This window comes from Pseudophryne corroboree, chromosome 4 (assembly GCF_028390025.1).
Source record: "Pseudophryne corroboree isolate aPseCor3 chromosome 4, aPseCor3.hap2, whole genome shotgun sequence".
Lineage (NCBI taxonomy): Eukaryota > Metazoa > Chordata > Amphibia > Anura > Myobatrachidae > Pseudophryne > Pseudophryne corroboree.
The window spans coordinates 287,099,035-287,121,976 of NC_086447.1; the positions used below are offsets into that span (position 1 = coordinate 287,099,035).

At 42.0% G+C, this 22,942-nt stretch overlaps 2 long non-coding RNA genes across 2 annotated transcripts in view; both read right to left on the reverse strand.

The window, feature by feature from the left end:
• The window catches only part of LOC134911351 (uncharacterized), a 63,941-nt gene that overhangs the window by 29,611 nt on the left and 11,388 nt on the right, over positions 1-22,942 (reverse strand). The window lies entirely within an intron of this gene.
• On the reverse strand, positions 12,967-21,910 carry LOC134911352 (uncharacterized). The gene is made up of 3 exons (XR_010176504.1): positions 21,370-21,910; positions 16,897-16,982; positions 12,967-13,663 (listed from the first exon to the last, which is right to left on the reverse strand). It is a non-coding gene; the product is annotated as an uncharacterized LOC134911352 (long non-coding RNA).

Below are 22,942 nucleotides of genomic sequence, written 5' to 3' on the forward strand. Positions count from 1 at the left end.
CGGTTAGGTGGTATATACAATTATGGACGGGCTGCCGAGTGCCGACACAGAGGTAGCCACAGCCGTGAACTACCGCACTGTACTGTGTCTGCTGCTAATATAGACTGGTTGATAAAGAGATAGTATACTCGTAACTAGTATGTATGTATAAAGAAAAAAAAAAAAAACCACGGTTAGGTGGTATATACAATTATGGACGGGCTGCCGAGTGCAGACACAGAGGTAGCCACAGCCGTGAACTACCGCACTGTACTGTGTCTGCTGCTAATATAGACTGGTTGATAAAGAGATAGTATACTACTAATATTATATATACTGGTGGTCAGGTCACTGGTCACTAGTCACACTGGCAGTGGCACTCCTGCAGCAAAAGTGTGCACTGTTTTAATATAATATTATGTACTCCTGGCTCCTGCTATAACCTATAACTGGCACTGCAGTAGTGCTCCCCAGTCTCCCCCACAATTATAAGCTGTGTGAGCTGAGCAGTCAGACAGATATATAATATATATAGATGATGCAGCACACTGGCCTGAGCCTGAGCAGTGCACACAGATATGGTATGTGACTGACTGAGTCACTGTGTGTATCGCTTTTTTCAGGCAGAGAACGGATATATTAAATAAACTGCACTGTGTGTCTGGTGGTCACTCACTATATAATATATTATGTACTCCTGGCTCCTGCTATAACCTATAACTGGCACTGCAGTAGTGCTCCCCAGTCTCCCCCACAATTATAAGCTGTGTGAGCAGAGCAGTCAGACAGATAATCAGATATATATAATATTATATATAGATAATAGATGATGCAGCACACTGGCCTGAGCCTGAGCAGTGCACACAGATATGGTATGTGACTGAGTCACTGTGTGCTGTGTATCGCTTTTTTCAGGCAGAGAACGGATTATAAATAAAACTGGTGGTCACTATCAGCAAAACTCTGCACTGTACTGAGTACTCCTAATGCTCCCCAAAATTAGTAAATCAAGTGTCTCTCTAATCTATTCTAAACGGAGAGGACGCCAGCCACGTCCTCTCCCTATCAATCTCAATGCACGTGTGAAAATGGCGGCGACGCGCGGCTCCTTATATAGAATCCGAGTCTCGCGATAGAATCCGAGCCTCGCGAGAATCCGACAGCGTCATGATGACGTTCGGGCGCGCTCGGGTTAACCGAGCAAGGCGGGAAGATCCGAGTCGCTCGGACCCGTGAAAAAAAACATGAAGTTCGTGCGGGTTCGGATTCAGAGAAACCGAACCCGCTCATCTCTAATGACCTGGGGGCATTGTGTGGTATAATGTGTACTGGGACACTGCTATGGAGAAAAATGAACTAGGGCACTACTATGGAGCATAACATTAACTAGACACTGTTATGTACAGAAAATGAAATACAGTAGGGCACTACTATGGGGTATAAAATTATCTAGGATACTACTATGGACACTACTACCGATAGGTGTCTCTTTAGAAGCATTAAGATGGGGTTCTTCAAAATTATGCTCCAGAACCCACAAAGTGTAGGCAATACCTATGGACCAGGTAGACACTTACCTGGGTATTGGATCTTCTTCAAGTCAGTAGAATATTGCACTGTTTTTCACATTATCAGTACCATTTCTAATAGAAATTAAGTACTACTTTTTAATATGTTTTTCATGAATGTTTGACATGTTAATTAGCAATGTCAAATCCAAAATGTAAAATCTAACATTAAAAATGGCAGAGACAGCAAAACATTTAATGAACCATTCCTACAATCATGTACAAAAATAGGGTTTAATAATTAGGAGGTATATGAAAAATGATATTTACAATGACTTTACATAATTTGTTACTGTTTGGTAAGTTTGCTTGCAAAGCTCCCTATTTATGGAGAAAATAGAGATGTGTATACGGGATATACCATTTACATTTTACTGTGTATTGAATCTATGCAAAAGTTAGATCAGTTGAAAACTGAATTGAGGCTGTGTGAAAAGTCACAAACTTGGTTGAGCCTATTCAAATATTGGGGGTAATTCTGAGTTGATCGCAGCAGCAAGTTTGTTAGCAATTGGGCAAAACCATGTGCACTGCAGGGGAGGGGGCAGATGTAACATTTGCAGAGAGAGTTAGATTTGGGTGGGTTACATTGTTTCTATGCAGGGTTAATACTGACTCCTTTATTTTTACACAGCAATTTAAATTTCAGTTTGAACACACCCCACCCAACTCTAACTCTCTCTGCACATGTTATATCTGTCCCCCCCTGCAGTGAACATGGTTTTGCCCAACTGCTAACAAATTTGATGCTGCGATCAACTCAGAATTAGGTCCACTGTAAAGTCTATTGAACATATGAGTAACACAGGTTCATCAAACATCAAACAATTTTACCATATGTCCAACATGTTTGACCAGGGTCGGACTGGCCCACAGGGGAACAGGGGAAACCACCGATAAGCCCTACGGCCTGTGGGCCCTCCTCCAGGGATCAGGTTCCAGACTCTATCCTAGTGCACTTAAATTATTCATTATACTTATGTTACATTATACTTCAGAAGAATTTTTTTTTTATACATTTTTTTATACATTTACCAAGGGGCGCAGAACATGTACTCTGTAATGGTTAGCCAAACCTCTGTGGTGGCTGGCCACGCTGCCACTGGAGCCTGGCCACACCCTTAAGCATGGGCCCCTACAACAGCATCCCCCCGGTGGGCCCTTCATGCCCCAGTCCGACACTGTGTTTGACAATGACATTACTTCCAGTTGCTATTTTCAATTTGGTTTCCAAATTAGGGCCAAATCATGGACAAATGACCTGAAAACACAGTAGTGAATCTCAACCCAATTCAATCGAATTTTGATTTTGCTATAAAATAATTTCTATTTAATACAGTCTCCATTGTTACACTTCTTTTTCCATAATCCATTTTTCTCTTTTCAGCGTTCCCCTGTCAATCCTATTGATTATATTATAAGATAATGCCATCACAATCAAGCTTGGGAGTGTTGTCAAGCAGAAGGGCAAATTTGTGACATCACTGGTGGCAGGCATGGTATCATCCGTCATTGGCCATATCCATCAATGATCAAAAATAAGCAGTGACTAAAACCCCTAAATTTGCTCAATGTTAAATTGTTCCCTATATATAAATTCACCTATGCTAGACTGCATTAATCAAACAATGATTCTGAGGTTACAATCCCTTTATGTGACAATTTAACAGATGTATCTTTGGGGGGTTTATAATCTGGAGACATAGGATATTCCATTCATATCGCTTAGGTAGAAAACTGTTTTTAATAATATCAGACCTGTGTGTGTAGTTGAGAACTTCTGACCCAGAGATTTCCGTAGTATATGCACTTGCTAAGAAGAGGCAGGAATTAGCATCAAAGTAATTAACAGTACCCCATAAGGTGATAGTGCTTGCTTATAATAATAGGGTTTAAATTATTCAATATCTGGCACAATAATCCCTGCCCCACACTGAGTGCGGCTAATTACTTGGATGTCAATTCCTGCTGCCATTCCACACTAATACACTGAAAAAAATCAGTAGTACCAGCCTAGGCCTGTGTGTGATGCCCTACACTGGATTGAACTGGTATAAAATGACATGTTTAACCTATGTTACCATATATATGAGAAATATTCTAGATTTCTCCAAAATGAATAAATATTTTGACACTGCTCAATCATTTGACTGAGATGGCATAATGATACAATACAGTGTTTGGTATAAATAATTTAGACATTTCATAAGTATGACAGCAAACACAAAAAGTACATTCCTTTAAATGACTTATGTTTAGGAAAGGGCAAATTACATCAATTTATATTTCCTCGGCACAATGCAGCACTAAGATGGATTTATTCTGTCAGTGAGGGAAAATCTAATGCATATTTGTTACCATCACGAACTAGCCATAGAAACAGATTTTGTACATAGTGTTCCGTATGTCTCATATTGTACAAGTCATCACTACTGTATGATTCATTTTATACACTATATACCACACAATGTGTGAAACAGAAGTTGCTTTTTAAGGACGCCAGATTCCATCAAAGAGAAGAACATCTATTCTCCCCCACAAGAAATAGAAATCAGACAACAGAAGTTGCTAAAGAATGTCATTGAACTGAGAGCAAAGTAATTTTTATATATTGAATTAACAAGTCACTTTCATATACAGTACATTAAAGCAAATACTGTGTCATTTACAAATCAGAGAGGCAAAGTCTAGGTTTAAAAGGTAGGGAAGAGCAAAGATAGTGCAGTCTTTATGCTGCCACAGACAACTGTGTGAAGGGTGTACAATGGCGTATGGTGATTGTTATCTGACAGCGTGCATTCAGTTGAAAAAAATACTGCAAAACTAGAGTGAAAATTGTGACATGCCATGGTACAGGAAAGTATATTACAGAAATATATTTATTTATGTCATAAACTCTTGGAAATATAAGCCGCATTAAATTTGAGAAATTATTATTATTATTATTATTATTATTATTATTATTATTATTATTATTACTACTCATTGTTTATTTAATTATTTATTTTAAAAGCACAGCTATTTAGGTTTGTTAACAAACCAAAAAAGTTAGCAATTGGGCAAAACCATGGGGGTAATTCCAAGTTGATCGCAGCAGGATTTTTGATAGCAATTGGGCAAAACCATGTACACTGCAGGGGAGGCAGATATAACATGTGCAGAGAGAGTTAGATTTGGGTGGGTTATTTTGTTTCTATGCAGGGTAAATACTGGCTGCTTTATTTTTACACTGCAATTTAGATTGCAGATTGAACACACCACACCCAAATCTATCTCTCTCTGCACATGTTATATCTGCCTCCCCTGCAGTGCACATGGTTTTGCCCAATTGCTAACAAACTTGAAGCTGCGATCAACTCAGAATTACCCCCCATGTTGCACCGCAGGTGGGGCAGATGTAACATGTGCAAAGAGAGCTAGATTTGGGTGGGTCATATTGTTTCTGTGCATGGTAAATTCTGGCTGCTTAATTTCTACACTGCAATTTAGATTTCACTTTGAACACACTCCACCCAAATCTAAATCTCTCTGCACATGTTACATTTGCCCCAGCTGCACTGCAACATGGTTTTGCCCAATTGCTAATTTTTTTGGTTTGCTAACAAACCTGAATGAGGCCCATATTCCCCTATACAGATACCAATCCAGTGCCACAGATCATAACACAAACATCTTACATATAAATGAATTGGAACAGAAGGTAAAGATGACCCCACCCAAATACATTTATAATCTTAAGGGGCCCATGCATTAATTGGCCAAATCCGCAACTCCCCAATGCCTGCTTTGATTCATGGATCAGCAATCGGATTCTTCGCCAACATAATTGAAATCTCCAATTTAACGATTTCGATAATTTTTTGTGTTGGAATTTGTGAATCATTGGATTTTGTAAATTGTTGGAAAAAATAATCAGCAAAACGCAGGATTGTTGATATATGGGTCCCTTAGAGGTGTGGTACAGTACAAGCTAAAAGTAGCAGAATGACAATTGTATGTATAAATGTAGAAAAAAACTGCCACAAGATTGTGAAAAATGTCATCCTTTGCCATATGTATATGGATTCAGAGATCTGCAACACATCTCAAGGATGTTCCCGACCCTCAGTGGATTCCTAAGATGAACTTTTGAACAACTTATCGTATATAATGATGAACAATTTATATTACTCAAAGTAACTATTAGATATTTTCTACACATGAACAATTCACACAAAAAGACTTGAAAATGTGATTTTTTTACCTCATTTAAAAATGTGTTTTTACATGATGCATATTTACTTGTACCCTGTGTTGTGCCAGATTTATATAAGTTGTTCAAGAATAACAATTGTAGCTGTTGGTGGGCAAGGTGCGTGTGGACTTTGTAAGGCAGTATCATTATCAGTCACCAATAAGTTTGCAGCCATTGACGTCTGTCATTTCTGGTGGAGTGCTATGTTGAACTGAGTAGCGACAGTGAAGACATTAAAAGGCTGTCACTTTCATGTCAGTTGAGCTTGCTGTACTTTACCCAATAGCTACAGATGTAGCCACCTTTATCTTGACCGATTCTCCGCCTAGATGGACCTTTAGTCACGCTAAGGCGATAGCTGAGTTTAATCACAGGCAGGCACGTTGAGGCGATTCTAGATACTCAGCATGCATTACACATCTCCACCACTGGGTGGCTAATGCTCCACTAATCCAGTACTTTCGATCGTACAGTATAGCGGTAGATTGAACTACAGCTCTGGCAATTGGTCAGTGACGACTGTAATGTAGGCATAATGGGAAGCGGTGGAAAAAGATGGTGACCTACTGTAGAGTACTGTATGTGTATGGAGACGCAACTAATTGTGTAAAAGGAAGAATGTACAGTACAATGTATAAACACCGTGCTTTTAAAATACATGTACAGTACATGAGCGTCTGAGTTCCCTAAGGCATAATGGGAATGTTGGGCTAGCGGGAGGCGGTGGAAAATACCGTGCTTTACAAATGCGAGCGTCCGAGTCCCCTAAGGCATAAACCAACACCAATGGGGAGGGGGGCGGGCACTGTTTGCTGTACTTTTACACATGAAATTGGGAATCTCTCATGAGGCGTCATGGGCTAGCGATGAAGGCTCCCACCTCCCACGCTGGGGGTCCAGGGTTCGAGACCTGATGTGCCTTCTTTTTTTTTTTTTATTGTAATAATATACTGTATTATTTTATTTTCATTGTAAGACAGTCAATGGAAAGGTGCAAACAAGTTACATATAAATCAGAGTACATCTGCAGGAGCGATTCTTTATGCTAAATGCAACTACACAGCGACAATGAGTAGAAATGAGTGTATTCTGACGCAACGAATTGAGCAAAACAGTACTGTAGATCTTCGGCGTTTGTGTATTGCACAGGACCTGAATTCCCCCTCTGTCTACTGCATGACTTGTGCAGGCTCCCAGGGGGGAAGGGCGATGGGGGTAGGGGGAGACGATGGAGAATACCATGCCTTTGAAATGCAATTACATGAGCGTCCGAGTCCCCTACGGCATAAATCAACACCAACGGGAAGGAAGTGCCAACCTTTTTTTTTAATGTGTTCCTGTGACATTCACTTTAATATTATTATTTTTTTCTCTCTAATACATCCAATGGAAGGATGCACACAGGTTTCACATAAATCAGAGTAGATCTGCAGGAGCGATTCTTTACGCTAAATGCAACTACACAGCGGGAATGAGTAGAAATGAGTGTATTCTGACTGAGCAAAACAGTACTGTAGATCTTCGGCGTTTGTGTATTGCACAGGACCTGAATTCCCTCCCTGTCCACTGCATGATCTGTGCAGGCTCCCAGGGGGGAAGGGCGATGGGCTAGCAGGAGGCTGTAGAAAATACCGTGCTTTACAAATGCGAGCGTCCGAGTCCCCTAAGGCATAAACCAACACCAATGGGGAGGGGGCCGGGCGCTGTTTGCTGTACTTTTACACATGAAATTGGGAATCTCTCATGAGGCGTCATGGGCTAGCGATGAAGGCTCCCACCTCCCAGGCTGGGGGTCCAGGGTTCGAGACCTGATGTGCCTTCTTTTTTTTATTGTAATAATATACTGTATTATTTTATTTTCATTGTAAGACAGTCAATGGAAAGGTGCACACAAGTTTCACATAAATCAGAGTAGATCTGCAGGAGCGATTCTTTACGCTAAATGCAACTACACAGCGGCAATGAGTAGAAATGAGTGCATTCTGATGCAACTAACTGAGCAAAACAGTACTGTACAGTAGATCTTCGGAGTTTGTGTATTGCACAGGACCTGAATTCCCTCCCTGTCTACTGCATGACTTGTGCAGGCTCCCAGGGTGGAAGGGCGATGGGGGTAGGGGGAGACGATGGAAAATACCATGCCTTTGAAATGCAATTACATGAGCATCCGAGTCCCCTACGGCATAAACCAACACCAATTGGAAGGAAGTGACAACCTTTTTTTTTTTTATGTGTTCCCGTGACATTCACTTTAATATTATTATTTTTTTCTCTCTATTACATCCAATGGAAGGATGCACACAGGTTTCACATAAATCAGAGTAGATCTGCAGGAGCGATTCTTTACGCTAAATGCAACTACACAGCGGCAATGAGTAGAAATGAGTGTATTCTGATGCAACTAACTGAGCAAAACAGTACTGTAGACCTTCGGTATTTGTGTATTGCATAGGAACTGTGCAGGCTCCCAGGAGGGAAGGGCGTAGGGCAAGACAATGGAAAATACAGTGGTCAAAGAAAGGGCATATTCAAAACTAAGGGAAACTGTCACACAGTAACAACGTTGAATGCCTGGAACGCACGACGTCTGAGACGCACGACGTCTGAGATGCACGACGTCTGAGATGCTCATTGCGCATAATGACGGTGTCATGGCTGCTGTAAGGGACCGTCCTTATGCGCTCGGAGAGCTCAGTCTCCTCGTTCGCTGGCGGGACAGAAGTCTCGCTAGCAACGGGGAGAAGGTGAGGGCTTACAGGAGGGTCAGCAGGGAGATCCTCCGGACATACACCCAGAGGAGATCCGTGAGGTCACTGCAGAGGAGGTGGAGTGACCTCGTCCGGAGGACTCCAAGGCGCCTGCAGGCCATAAGGGATTGTAAGTACAGTACATTACTGTAGATCACTGTACTTTAAGTTACTGTAGTTACAGGTACAGTACATTATAGCACGGGCTGCTGTAGCAGCAGGTATCCGGTCTTTACAGCACTGTATCTGTGGTAAACAAATGGTTAAACAAGGCCCAAACATTAACCCGGGTCAAAAGGTCAATTTGTTTTTTTTTACACTTTTCCAAAAATTTTTACATTTACTATCCATGTCAAAAGCGACACCATCTAGGTCGACACACCATGTCAACCTATATCTGGTGTCAACCAATTGGTGTCAACCTAGATGGTGTGGCTTTTGAAATTGGTTGACACCAGTACAGTATACTGTAGGTTGACATGGCCGTTAAGTTGACATGGAAAAAGATCGACATGAGTTTTACAAAAACAATTATTATTTTTAACTTGTATATATAGTTCTTTACAATCCACGTGGTCTACGATTGTGCAGTGTATTATGCAGTGTACAGTATATGCAGTGTATCACAGTGTATCGTGCTGCGTAATTGCAGCGTGTCATGCAGTGTACATTCAGTATATGGTATTGTGCAGTGAGTGTAATGCATAGTGAATCGCATCGTGCAGTGTACTGTATACACATGTGGTAATTGCAGTTTTTTGTGCAGTGTACATTGTATCATATTTTGCAGGGAAATGTGCAGTGTAATGTTCAGTTTGTCGTATCACGCAGTGCATACAGTATGCAGTGTCGTGCAGTGCATTGTGTGGTGTAATTGCAGTGTGTCGTGCAGTGTACCTGCAGCATATTGTGCAGTGTAATGTGCAGTTTGTCGTATTGTGCAGTGTACTGTATCAGATAGTGCAGTGCATATGCAGTGTCGTGCAGTGCATCGTGTGGTGTAATTGCAGTGTGTCGTGCAGTGTACCTGCAGCGTATTGTGCAGTGTATCGTACATTATCATTCAGTGTAACGTGCAGCTGTAATTGCAGTCTCCTGCCTCCCACGCTGAGAGTCCCGGGTTTTATTCCCAAAGTTCCAGTCACTATTTTTTTGTTATAATGGAGATTAGTGTTTCAGATAGTACAGTGTTCTAAGGGACGTTACTGTGGCAGAAATTATTCTAAGGGATGTTATAGTGGCCTAATGTGTTCTGACATGCATTACTCTTGCATAATGTGTTATAAGGTTCATGACTGTGGCAGATCTCTACTTTGTGACGTAATGTGGATATACTACTGCACTACTGTGACGTACTGTACAGTAACGTGAATAAGGTGCTCTACTGTGTGACACAACGTGAATCAAGGACAGTACTGTGACGTGAATAAACTGCACTACTGTGGCATGACGTGAATAAGATGAATTCAGGTGAGTGCTGCATCATCTGTCATGAAATACATTTTATACTGTAATGAACAGTACTGAGATGGTTAAGGGTGGGAGGGCCGCATGTTGATGTGTCATAATGTTTATAAGGGCAATGCTAATGTGTGTTACAGTGTCTATAAAGGTAGTGTTCTGTCTAATACCCTGGACCTACTGTACTGTAGCGATACTGTAAGTGTACTGTATGTCACATTTAGAAATGTGCCCCTTAAGTTTTGAAGACAGTACAGTACACTATGCCCTCCTGAGTGATTAGGTGCAGGGTACTAGAATGAACAATTCCATTGATTGTGATGTTATAAAGATGCTGTCAATGTTGAATTTCATTGACTGTACAGTATGCTGCCATTATACTGTATATATATTTTTACAAGGCTGGTAGCACGACGGCACAGGAGGCGGGACAGGCGCCGCCAAGCTGGTAAGTATTGTCAAATACAGTAGAGTACATAGTGATTTATATAGTCCCACCCCCCTGTCCTGACCAGCACAGATTACTCACTGCAATCCGGATGGGAGGGAGGGTGGGACACTTCCTGTAAGATCTGGTGGCCCGTGATGTTAAAAATGTCTGCTTACAAAACTAAATGTAAATATTAAACACACAGTATAAATAACATTGTAGATAGCTGAATACCCATGCTGTGCTTCACTATGGAATGAGGATGGTAAATTACAGTGATAGTTGTTTGTTAATTTACGTTTGCTGGAGATCTAGTATACTGTATACTTTCGACATACTGTATCAGGCTTCTCTGATGCAGACTGTGTAGTGGCTGGACCCCTTTTTGGTCCCCTCGCTCTTCCCACTATACAACTCTCAGTCTGTGGCTTCTTTCTGCCTCCAATTCCCATCCTCACATCATGTTGGTGCTCCTGTGAAATTATCTTTTTTTTATAGTTTCTTATATAGCGCAGCACATTATCTATCTCCTGATATACTCTGTGCTGCAGGGGAACCATGCTACTGTACTTCCAGTACATAACTCTCAGTGTGTGGGTTTGTTCTACTTGCATTCCCCACCTCACATCATGTCACTGTCCGTGTCACATGCATCCCTGTTATCACTGACATACTGTATCATGCATGTCCTGATATAGTCTTTGCTGCTGGCCCACCCCTAGGGGTGCTAGGGGTGTCTTATCCCCACAGTGTTTGTTCCCAGCCTGTAAGTCATACTGTATTTGTACCGAGTGTGTTATAAATAGGTCCAGGTAGTGGGGAGTTATGCTGTCTGCTGACATATTCTGTGCTGCTGTCTCACCCTAGGGGTGCTAGGGATTTCAAATTGTATTAGTTGCGTCCGCTGTGTTTTAATACGCTTGTATGGCAAATTTTACGATCCTGACTTGTAAACTGTGGAATTGTATAGAAAGACAGAAGGACAGACATTCGCTTTTATATACAGTAGTAGATAATTTATACACAGCTTCACATACGGTACTGTTAAAAAAAATTCACAGTACCACCGCCACCTGCCAGCTCACACCCAACACAGGCCCTGGCTGGTGATGAGGCGCCAGGCACCAGTGCAGCCGGTAAGCACACTACTCTGATTACTGCTTTGCTTCCCAGTGATATTGTGTAACGGGGAATCGGGTGCGACTGTCATCGTTACACTACTGTACATGTGTCCTGGATACTGTACAGTACATGTTACAAATTGACAGCTTCACTTACAGCATTGTTATTTTTTTTCCCACAGTACCACCTGCCTGCCCGCACCCACCACAGTCCCTGGCTAGTGATGAGGCGCCAGGCCCCATCTCATCCGGTAAGCACACTACTCTCCGATTTCTGGCTTGCTTTGCAATGGTATTGTGTACCGAAAATTCTGTTGTGACTTTCATGACTTGGGATCACGGCGGTTGGGATCCTGGTGCTGGATTCCACACACCCCTGAAAATGGCGGTGCCGATGTCTCGAATTGGGTGGGAGATCGGCTCCATGATCCCAACAGACAGGATCCTGATCGTAAGAACGCCGGATGCAATGAGTATACAGCCAGGGAAGGGAGTAGATTTAGGGTTATCCTGCGGCCATGGGTGGTTAGGTTTAGGCAACACCAGGGGGGACTTAGTGTTAAGCACCAAGTGTGAGGTTTAGGCTGCTTGAGGGTAGGTTTTTGGTTGGGGGGGGGGGAATATACTTAACAACCCCCTGTGGGGATTTTCCGATTTGGTATTCTTGCATTTGGGATGCCATCGTCGGGATACTGAGCGCCGGCATACTGTATCTTATGATATTATGATTTATTTTTATCCATTATTTACTGTACTTTATTTCATTGTACTGTACAGTAGCTTATGTTACAGTGTTATTTTTCAACAGCAGCACGTGCCCCACCCGCCCAGGAGCCTACCCCACCTGCCCAGGAGCCGGAGGTAGCGAGCTCCGGAAGTGGTAATCATTTTTTTTGTTACAGACACACTAGTTTCCTACAGTATTAATGTAATTTTTTTTTATTTTACAAATACTTGTTATCTTTTACACACAAATCGCTTAATTATTGACACGGAGGCGGAAGAGGATGAGATGGGGGAGCCTTCAGGCCAGCCTGGTAAGAATTGTAATCTACTGTACTGTACTCTACTGTACTGTACATTTCTTTTTTTTGGATTTATTAACAGTTTCTTACCGTATATACCAAATGCTAAAAAATTTGTCCACTTATCTCACGTGTCGCGCCACTATGTACAGGGCTGCTTTGTGACTACCACAACCAAAGTAGTGCCTCTCCAAAACACAATAGCAGACAAATACAAGATACAGAAGTATGGCTGCGGGAACCACCTGGCGCCCAGGTAGATATTCCTTATTTCAATAGGTAATATGTATACAACCCTCCAAATGGAAAGGGGCGTCCACTCCTCGACTTTCACAGATCCTCCTCTTAGTAGGTATCCTTATCAGGACAGCATATAAAACAGAGGGGAGAGGAGGGCCACATGTGTAATACAGTTTTAATACAACACACAATAACAGGACAAGTACAATTGACACAAAGTGATGGTATCAGACATCCATATGTGTGGAACACAGGGGAAATGAATGCAACAATTACCAGAGCGATAGAGAACCCACAAAAAGTTCTCAATCAAGTTCTTAAACACCAGATTCCGCCCAGGCAGATGACTGGAATTACCCTGGTCCTTGAATCAGCATGCACTTCCACTGGACGTAGCCCACAGATGCCGAAAATGCCGACGCGTTTCAACTCCTTTCCGGAGTCTTTTTCAAGGCTGGATACCATCTTCCGTTTCCCTCTTTAGTATTTAACATCTCTAATGCCCAATCTTATGCAGCGCTGTCTCATTACGATACACTCCTCCCGGTGTGCATCCGTCGTCGGGTTACCATGGATACCGGAAGCGTGATTCCATCACTTCTGCTCTCGAGTCTGTTTGCGCGTTACCATGGCAACCCGGCGTATCGAAGCGTCATCCGTCCGGGCACCGTCCACACTCAAGTTGCCATGGCAACCAGACATCCAAAGCGGTCTCCCCTTGTAATAGCTTGGACTAGCTGACAGGCCGCTGCCGGGACGGGTCATATAGCTCAGATGGGCTCCAATAGATAGTAACAGGTGTGCATCTAAGAGTTCTATTCCAGTCCATAAGACAACTTTGAATGAATCATCATAAATCTAAAAGATGTATAAAAACAGTACTAAATCATACAGTAAAGACATGTAATTTAAAAACATGTAATTTTAAAAACATAACAATGTCACCCAGATATATAGCATTTATATGAACCACTTGAGTTCAAAATCATTGTTTAAACCCATAGGGTGCAAGGTATTAACAGTTTCATTTCACTTTTAGCTAAAAGTGTATTGACATCCCGTTGTCGTGGTCCACATTTCACTACTTTAATAGCCCCAAATCTCACTATGCCTCTTGTGGAGCTATCATGGTGCATCCTAAAATGGTTTGATAAGGCATGGGATTCTAGACCTTTCTTAATGTTCCTACAATGTTCGCCAAGGCGAGTCTTATGGGGTCTAGTTGTTCGACCAATATAAAACAGATGACATTTACACTCAATAAAATAAACAACATTCTTTATGTTGCAAGTAATAAAATCCCTGATCTTAACGGATTTCCCATTCACACATAGGGAATCTATTTTTTTTGTCCCATCACTAGGTACCTCTCGACAGCAAATACACATTCCACACCGGTGGAAGCCCTGGGTCAAAATCCTACCCTCCCTCTTTTTAGGTGGTACATAGCTATTAACCAACAGTGTTTTCAGATTAGGAGCCCTTTTATAAATAAATGTCGGATGGTTGGGTAACAATCCCCCCAAAATGGGGTCTTTCCTAAGGATACTCCAGTTTCATCTGACAGATTTTTCCAGGATTTTATACTGGGAATTATAGCCAGTAATAAAAGCCCATTCGAATCTCTCTTTATTCGATGTTTTTTGGGGTTTGTCCACCAGCAACTCCATCCTGTCAACCCTGTCTACCTTTTCCATTGCTATATCTATGTTAGCAGTCTTGTAACCACTTCTTTCAAACCTTCTCTTTAGATCTTGCACTTGATCAGAGTATACCTTAGCCTCTGAACAATTCCTTTTAACCCTTTTTAATTGCCCGTATGGAACTGAATCCAGCCAATTTGAATGGTGGCAACTTTCAGCATGTATGTACATCTGAGAATCAGTATCCTTCGTATATGTACTCGTGGAGAGGGTCCCTCCCTCTACTTTTAAGGTCAGATCCAAAAAATTTACAGTAACATTGCTGATGGTAAAAGAAAGTTCTATGTTAAGGTTATTGGAATTAAGATATTCACAAAAAGACCTAAGCTCTAACTGATCACCTCTCCAAATAAAAAGTACGTCATCGATGTAACGTTTCCAGGACACCAGGTTCGCTCCAAATGGGTGGCCTGTATATACAAAGTCAGACTCCCATTTGCCCATAAAGATGTTTGCATAGCTCGGAGCGAACCTGGTGCCCATTGCCGTACCAATGGGCACCAGTCAGTAACTGCAAACCTCGCTGAATATATTGATTTCTTTTTGCAACCCTTGGTGCTTACTAACCCCTCGCACTTGAGAGACACTAAGGATTTGCTTAACTTCCTGTCAACTATAACATGGGAGGAGGAATATGTGTTGGTTACGGCCGACGTTAGGTCCCTTTATTCTATTATAGACCATAAGGCAGGGATTGATGCAGTCACATCCTATCTGGGTGCCAGTTCTTTGGAGACTAATTTACAACAATTTATTTTGGAGGGCATTCAGTTTATCCTCACTAACAACTATTTTGTAGTGGAAGGGGAACACTAGATACAACAAGTTGGTACGGCAATGGGCACCAGGTTCGCTCCGAGCTATGCAAACATCTTTATGGGCAAATGGGAGTCTGACTTTGTATATACAGGCCACCCATTTGGAGCGAACCTGGTGTCCTGGAAACGTTACATCGATGACGTACTTTTCGATGGGAGGAGGAGGAAGAGCCACAGTATAGTAAGTGCAGTAGGATTTTCTCAAGCCCATTCTTAAAAGTATTGAGCGAGTCCACTTTTATTACTTTTCATGCAGGGAATTCCAAACATGTACAATATTACCCTCACTGTGAAGAACCCTTTTCGCCTATGTGTGCGAAATTGCCTCTCCTCCAACACGAGTGACTGTGCACGTGTCCTCTGGGTCGATCTTATCAAAAACAGTTCCTGTGTATTGTCCCCTTACTGTACTGTATATATTTGTAAAGGTTAATCATGTCCCCTCTTAATCTCCTCTTTTCCAATGTATACATGCCTAGCCTAGCAAGCCTTTCCTCATATTCCAGCTTCTCAATCCACTTGATCACTTTGGTCGCCCGCCTCTAAACCTTTTCTAGTTCCACAATTTCCATTTTGTAGTATGGTGCCCAAAATTGTGCATCCTACCCACCCTCCACTAGCCTAACCCTCCAATAATACTCTGAATCCAGACTCTGCATTCTGAATGTCGGTATCCCGACAGCCGGTATTTTAAAGATGGGTACAGTATAGTACAGTACTATACTGTACATCCCCTACCACTGGACAGTCATTCTTTTCCTATTTTTCATTTTTGCTTTATAATATATATTTATATAATTGTTATTTTATATTTATATATATATATATATATATATATATATTTGTTTTATATTCAACACAGACATTATTTGCATGGAGCTGGAGGAGGAGGAGACACAGTGTAGTAAGTACAGTAGGAATTTATCTCGCACATTATAAAAAGTATTGACCAAGTCTGCCTTTACTACTCTATCTCAGGCAGGGAATTCCAAACATGTACAGTATTGTCCTCACTGTGAAGAAGCCTTTTTTACCTCTGTGTGCGAAATCTCCTCTCCTCCAACCTGAGCAGATCTTATAAAAAACAGACCCTCCACAAGCTCCGTGTATTGTCCTCTTATATTTTTGTAAATTTTAATCATGTCCCCTCTTAATCTCCTCTTTTCCAATGTAAACATGCCTAGCCTAGCAAGCCTTTCCTCGTATTCCAGCTACTCAATCCACTTGATCAGTTTGGTAGCCCGCTCTGAACCTTTTCCAGTTTCACAATATCCATTTTGTAGTATGGTGCCCAAAATTGTGCATCCAACCCACCCTCCACTAGCCTAACCCTCCAATCATACTCTGATTCCGGACTCGGCATTCTGAATGTCGGGATGCAGACAGCAGGTGTTTTCAATACAGGTACAGTACAGTACAGTACAGTACTGTATGTCCCCTACCACTGGACAGTCGTTCTGCTCCTACTGTATTATGAATATCTCTCTGCCTCCTGTAGCACAAACACACAAATGCATCCCAGATGGAAATCTACTATACACAGCAGACAGCTTATGGTGACAGAACTTACCTACTGTATCCCCACCCATAGTCGTGGTATATTTTAGATTGCCTAATGAGACACTCCTGCAGCATTGCCAATGATTCATGGAAAACCTGTGTGCAAACAGTATCTCTATTGAATGCAAAGTACAGTAAGAGTACAGTATACAGTATTATCAGAGCCATACCTGACCAACATGATGCAATAGGCTAGATTTTGGCTGATGCCCTCTTGCACAGATGCTAGTTCCGCCTCTAACCCTGCACCCCTTTCCCAGCACCATCACCCATTTTGGCGCTCCTACCCCCTATAATTTAAATAAGAACAATGTGCACATTTAGTGCCAGCCCAAAACAGTGCATGTTCTTGCTGGGAAGGGGCATGGTAACACAATAATACCCCAAGATGAAATGACACAAGACAGTACTGCAGCTTTATTCACATTCTATCATGCAGTAGTGTCTCTTATTCTCGTTACATCATATGATAGTACCCCATTACTCCTAACAGTATTGCCCCTTATTCACATTAAACCCCACCACATTGATCTTTATTTACATTAGATCACATGTTCTCAAACTCAGTCCTCAGGACCCCACACAGTGCATGTTTTGCAGGTCTCACAGAATCACAAGTGAAATCATTAGCTCCACCTACTGTATGGACCTTTTAAAATGTGTCAGTGAGTAATTAATACACCTGTGCACTTGCTGGTTTACCTGCAAAACATGCACTGTGTGGGGTCCTGAGGACCGAGTTTGAGAACCACTGCATTAGACCATGCAGTAGTGCCCTTTCCTTATGTAACGCCAGAAAATATTGTAGTACACCTTATACACATAATGCCGCACATTAGTAATGCATTTAATATTTAAATTTTCAGGTTTCATTTCATAGAGCCGCAGTCACACACAGAATATAGGCATGTACTGTAGCATCTCATTTTATTCAGCAGAAGCTGATTATTCCCGTTTGGCTAGTTTACCGCCTCTGTATATTACAATAGAAAAAAATAATAGTGTCAGTGAAAAAAACACCTCATGACAGATACTGTACGCAAGCTCATGTCTAAATATACTGTAAGCAGTGATATTAAGCCTTAATGGCTAGGGGACTTGGCCGCTGACTTACTGTACTGTACCACATCCCTGACTTTCATGAACCACACTGTTGTTTAAGCTCCTTGTTTTGGGTCTGTATACTGTACATTATACAGCATTTATTATTTGATCATTCTACGGGACCTCATTGCCTCTGTGTACTGTTATTTTAGTGAGGGGATTGTGACGCTCCTTCAGCATTGCCCCGTAGCCTTCAAGACTTCTGCTATCTCTCACTCAATCTCCAAGCGCTGCCTGCCACGTGGTGGGGGTTCAGGGGCGACGGCCATTTTGACAGTGTGCTATGCGATCGAGTCCGGTGTACCGTAATGTACATACAGTAGACCTCGCTTATCCCTATCGCCCCTGTGTATTACTATTTTAATGAGGGGATTGTGACGCTCCTTCAGCATTGCCCCGTAGCCTTCAAGACTTCTGCCATCTCTCACTCGATCTCTGAGCGCTGCCTGCCACGTGGTGGGGGTTCAGGGGCAACGGCCATTTTGACAGAGTGCTATGCGATCGAGTCCGGTGTACCGTAATGTGCATAGACATCGCTTATCCCTATCGCCCCTATGTATTTTAGTGAGGGGTTTGTGACGCTCCTTCAGCATTGCTCCGTAGCCTTTGACGCCCTTGTGTGTTTTACCAAGGGGATTGTGACGCACCTTCAGCACTGCCCCGTTGTCCGCAAAATCTATGTCGTCACTCGCTCCATAGCTGAGGGCCTCCATGGGGCAAGGAGTCACAGGCGGTAGCCATTGTGATTGAGTCTGCCCTGCTACAGAATTGTATGTGTACCGTATGGTGCATAGAACCTTAACAGTACATCCGCTCCTGCAGCTTTGCCCTGGTTTATGTGAATAAAAAATTATAAAGTGTCTGGAAAAAACTAACATGCGTTCATACTGTACAGTACTTTAGGAATCGAACACGGGACTCTGAGTATAGGAAGCAGAACACTTCACCACTTCGCCGCAGACAAATGAATAAATCCATTAGTTTTGATTAAGCCATAATGGCTACGGGATTAGGATGCTAACATACTGTACAATATTCCTAATATCATTAGGCAATAATGAACTTCTAACACGTCCATTTGCATCAGTGTACACTACTGGGTTTATGTTGCTTTGTCTGCGGGATTCAGCGTAACGAGACGCACTAGTAAAGTAGTCCTTACTATACAGTATACAGTATTTCAGTATTGTATTTAACGGGAGCCCACATGCATGCACAGTGGGGATTGTAAAAAGCGACATCTGGTGGATGATCGCAGGTATTACACATAAAGGTAACGCCAAACGTCTGTCTCCGTGCGATTAGATAGCCTCTCTGTGACTAGGCGCGTGTCCCTACGCCCCAGTACGCTGCGTATGCTCGATCGGGACAAACGCCTCAGCCACTCAAGATAAAGGTGGCTACATCTGTAGTAGATCTTTAAACTCCTTTGCTGCTGAGAGTTTTCTTGCTTCTGTGCACTTGCACATTCCAACATCAATATCAATGATTTTTGTTATGTAGGACCCACAAGTTATACCTTGTTTTTCTCAGAAGACTTCTCTCGATATGTACTGTACCAAATGGATGTCTCTGCATTTTGGCTGAATGCACTGAAAGGATGCTCGATTTTTGCCTTGCCATAGGCACCAATGACAGCACTAATGGTCCCAGTTGTTACTAAAGACTCAGGTCACTTATCGTCAGCTACTCTTTCCAATGTTGGCTTCATCACCTGTATCTGCCATTATCTTCCTCTCCTCACTGTAGCAGCAGAAAGTGAGCTCTGTCAACTTTAGTTGGTTGTCAATAAAGTTTCTTTAAAAACACCCTCTGCTATAGCCTGCAAGTTAGTGGCTATATCCTCTTCAGTAATAACTGTGGGAAATGCCATCTGACAGGGGGAAAAGCAAGGTCACTAACAGTTTCACTATCCACGTCACCATCTATTTCCTTTAGTAACCCGGTGGGGAGAGAAGCGGAGTGAGCCACCAAGGCTGAAGTGTGGCAAGCAAAGCGAGCCCACGAGGGTACACTTTGGGTCCAATGTTTTTGCACCTCTTGTAGCGTGTCAGATGGTATTTCCCTGAAGAGGTCTCAATCATAGCTGCAAAGGACGGACTCTAGATACAGGGTGAGTCCAGTGTCTGTGCTGTATGCTTTCACCATCGAAGGGGTGACTTACCATTCACTCCCCTCAGCAGGTCTAGTATCAGTAACTGTTGTGGTAGCCGCCTCAAACTTACTCCTCAGTGGTAGCAGGCAAAGCAGGAGCAGCTTTATCTCCATGCTAAGTGTAGTGTTATGGGCCCTACACACTTGGCGATATATTTGAAAAATATAAAAGATATCATTCAAAAATGAACAATAAATCGTTCATATCTTTCAGTGTGTATGCAACAACTGGGACGCGCATTGTTCATCGTCGATCGATCATTGTTTAAACACGCAAGCCAATTTGGACGAATACTTTGTAATTATTGCTACGCTGTACAGTGTATTACTCTCTGGAGATCACAGGTTATCCCCAGATAGTAGCTACTAGGGGGCACATAATTTCAAATACGGGACCCCCTCTTTTAAATGTGGGTGACCCTGAATTTATGTGTGTATCCACAGCCCTTAATTTTATGATTTTTCATCAATGTTGCGATTTTTGCATGGTTATCAAACTAATCACAAAGCAATAACTATTATAGAGTTGCCTATTTTGAACAAGGGGTCCCCCATTTTTGTAGCTGCCAGGTTTACAGTTCCTCTCCAACACTGCCATTTATTTTCAGTTTTTTCTTTCACTTAAAAACCTGACTTCCTTTTCCTTCCTCATGGGGATCAGTGCATATCTCTACTACATACAGGAGTGGATTCCCCTAGACACATTAGTGACTGCCCCCCTCCACATCATGTCACTGCCACCTTCATTTTTGGGGTCAGTCAGGATACCTTGAGACTGCCAAAACAGCCTCAACCTTACCCCCCTCCAACCTCCCAGACCCCAATTTGCTGCTCACTCCCATTAGTTGTGCAATAAAATATATTAAAAGAAATAAGAAAGAAACTAAAAGGTTTGCTGGCGCTGTGCAGGGCGGTGTAGATTGACACCCGTGGATCAGCAGCCACCTGGTGAGTGGGCAGCCAACCTCCTCAAAAAAACACTAGTAAATTAATAAATGCCAGGTAGGCCCTCAGAACCACAGAGACAACGTTGATAAAAACACAGATTTTAAATAGCATATAATATCATATAATATAGTACAACAATGAAAAAAGGTTTAAACGAACCTCATATGAATGACAGAAGTGTATGATAGCTCTATAAATAAACAGATTGCATAAAACTAGGGATTCCCTGGAAGTCCCAAAGGACTAAGCAATAAGTACATATATTTATTATAGTTACCACAATTGCTGGTGTTAGGTGGAGACTCTCAGAATAGTTCACTCAGTCTCTGACACCATAATCCATATTGTGTAGCCCATAATGAAGGGATAAATGTGTGTCCTCCGGCTGTATTATCACAGTAGCAGGGTGCCAATGTTGTTAATGCGGCTCACTGTAGTGGCTAAACTGTTGAACACCAAAAGCAGTTTCAAGCGGCCCACCAGACTTTGTTGCTATACTGTCAGCAATACGAGCTGCAAGTGCAGGAGCTGTGTGGTTTATCCATTCGCTTGACCAGCCATAAATTAACCAGATTCCAGCTGTATGGGGTTCCTGCACACCGGCGCTGGTGGCTACGCGGTGGATATGTCAGTGCAGAGAGCCGCTGTGCAGCGATGTCAGTCTAGATCCGGTGTTACCCGCAGTGTGATGATAATATAAGGAGCCAAGTGTATGCCCAGTTGGCACCAGGCAATAGGCTTCTCCTGTGCACAGTGGTAATTCCAGGCGTCCCGTTCTATGTTTCCTCAATGCATTTCTCCGCACTCAGGGTGGCTTTGTCGAGAGGTAGTGTGTAGATTCTGAGCCTTTCCCATAGTCCTTTTATCCTGTCTTTCAGCAATCATCACAGACAGGTGTGTATGCTAGGGTCAGGTCAGGACTCAGGTGTGTTGGGATCATTACCGTTATACTAACTCTTAAGGACATAATGAAATACACTTTTCATTGATATATAAAAAAAAAAAATATATATATATATATATATATATATATATATATACACACACTTTAAATAAAAATAGAAATAGAATTAGACATGGAATGCTGATAGAAAAACCCCAAATCGGTATAAAAGCTAACATTATTCTAAATGCAAGAAATATAACCATTCTCAAAACATAGGGACAGGTGTTATAAGCACAATGAAACTGTATGTGGAGCAGATAATTCTCTCTCCACATCAATGGGTATGTTGGTTCAATACATAGAAAAACCTTTCATGAGACGTCACTTTTAATTTGAACATATCAGATTAATTATGGGATATATTTATTTCTTTACTTATTAATTATTCATTTTTATTTATTTTTTATTTATTATTATTTTTTTTTATTTAATAGCGGGAGAGATAGGTATCTCTCATATAATAATATAAAAATATAAATAATATAGTTTGCTTTTGGTGTTCAACAGTTTATCCACTAAAGTGAGCCACATTAACAACATTGGCACCCTGCTACTGTGATTATACAGCCGGAGGACACACATTTATCCTTTCATTATGGGCTACACAGCAGTGAAGTAGTCAGGTTTTAAGACGCTGTGATAGTGTAGGACCTGCATGAAGGTGGGGTACCTTGAAAATCGGTATGCAGCTTCCGTGCATTGGCCAATCCACCAACTAGACCCCCATCATTTATTTATTGAATTGTTAAGGATAGGTGAGTTTACTTTGGTGAGTGCTGGGTTCTTTGTTTGTATTTGTTGGAGCGATGTGGTCATGGGCTGCGTGCACCCCGCCCTGTGAGTGGTTAGTGCAGCTGTGTACCCCGCTTTTGTGGTGGAGAGTGCTGTGTTACATGCACCCCAC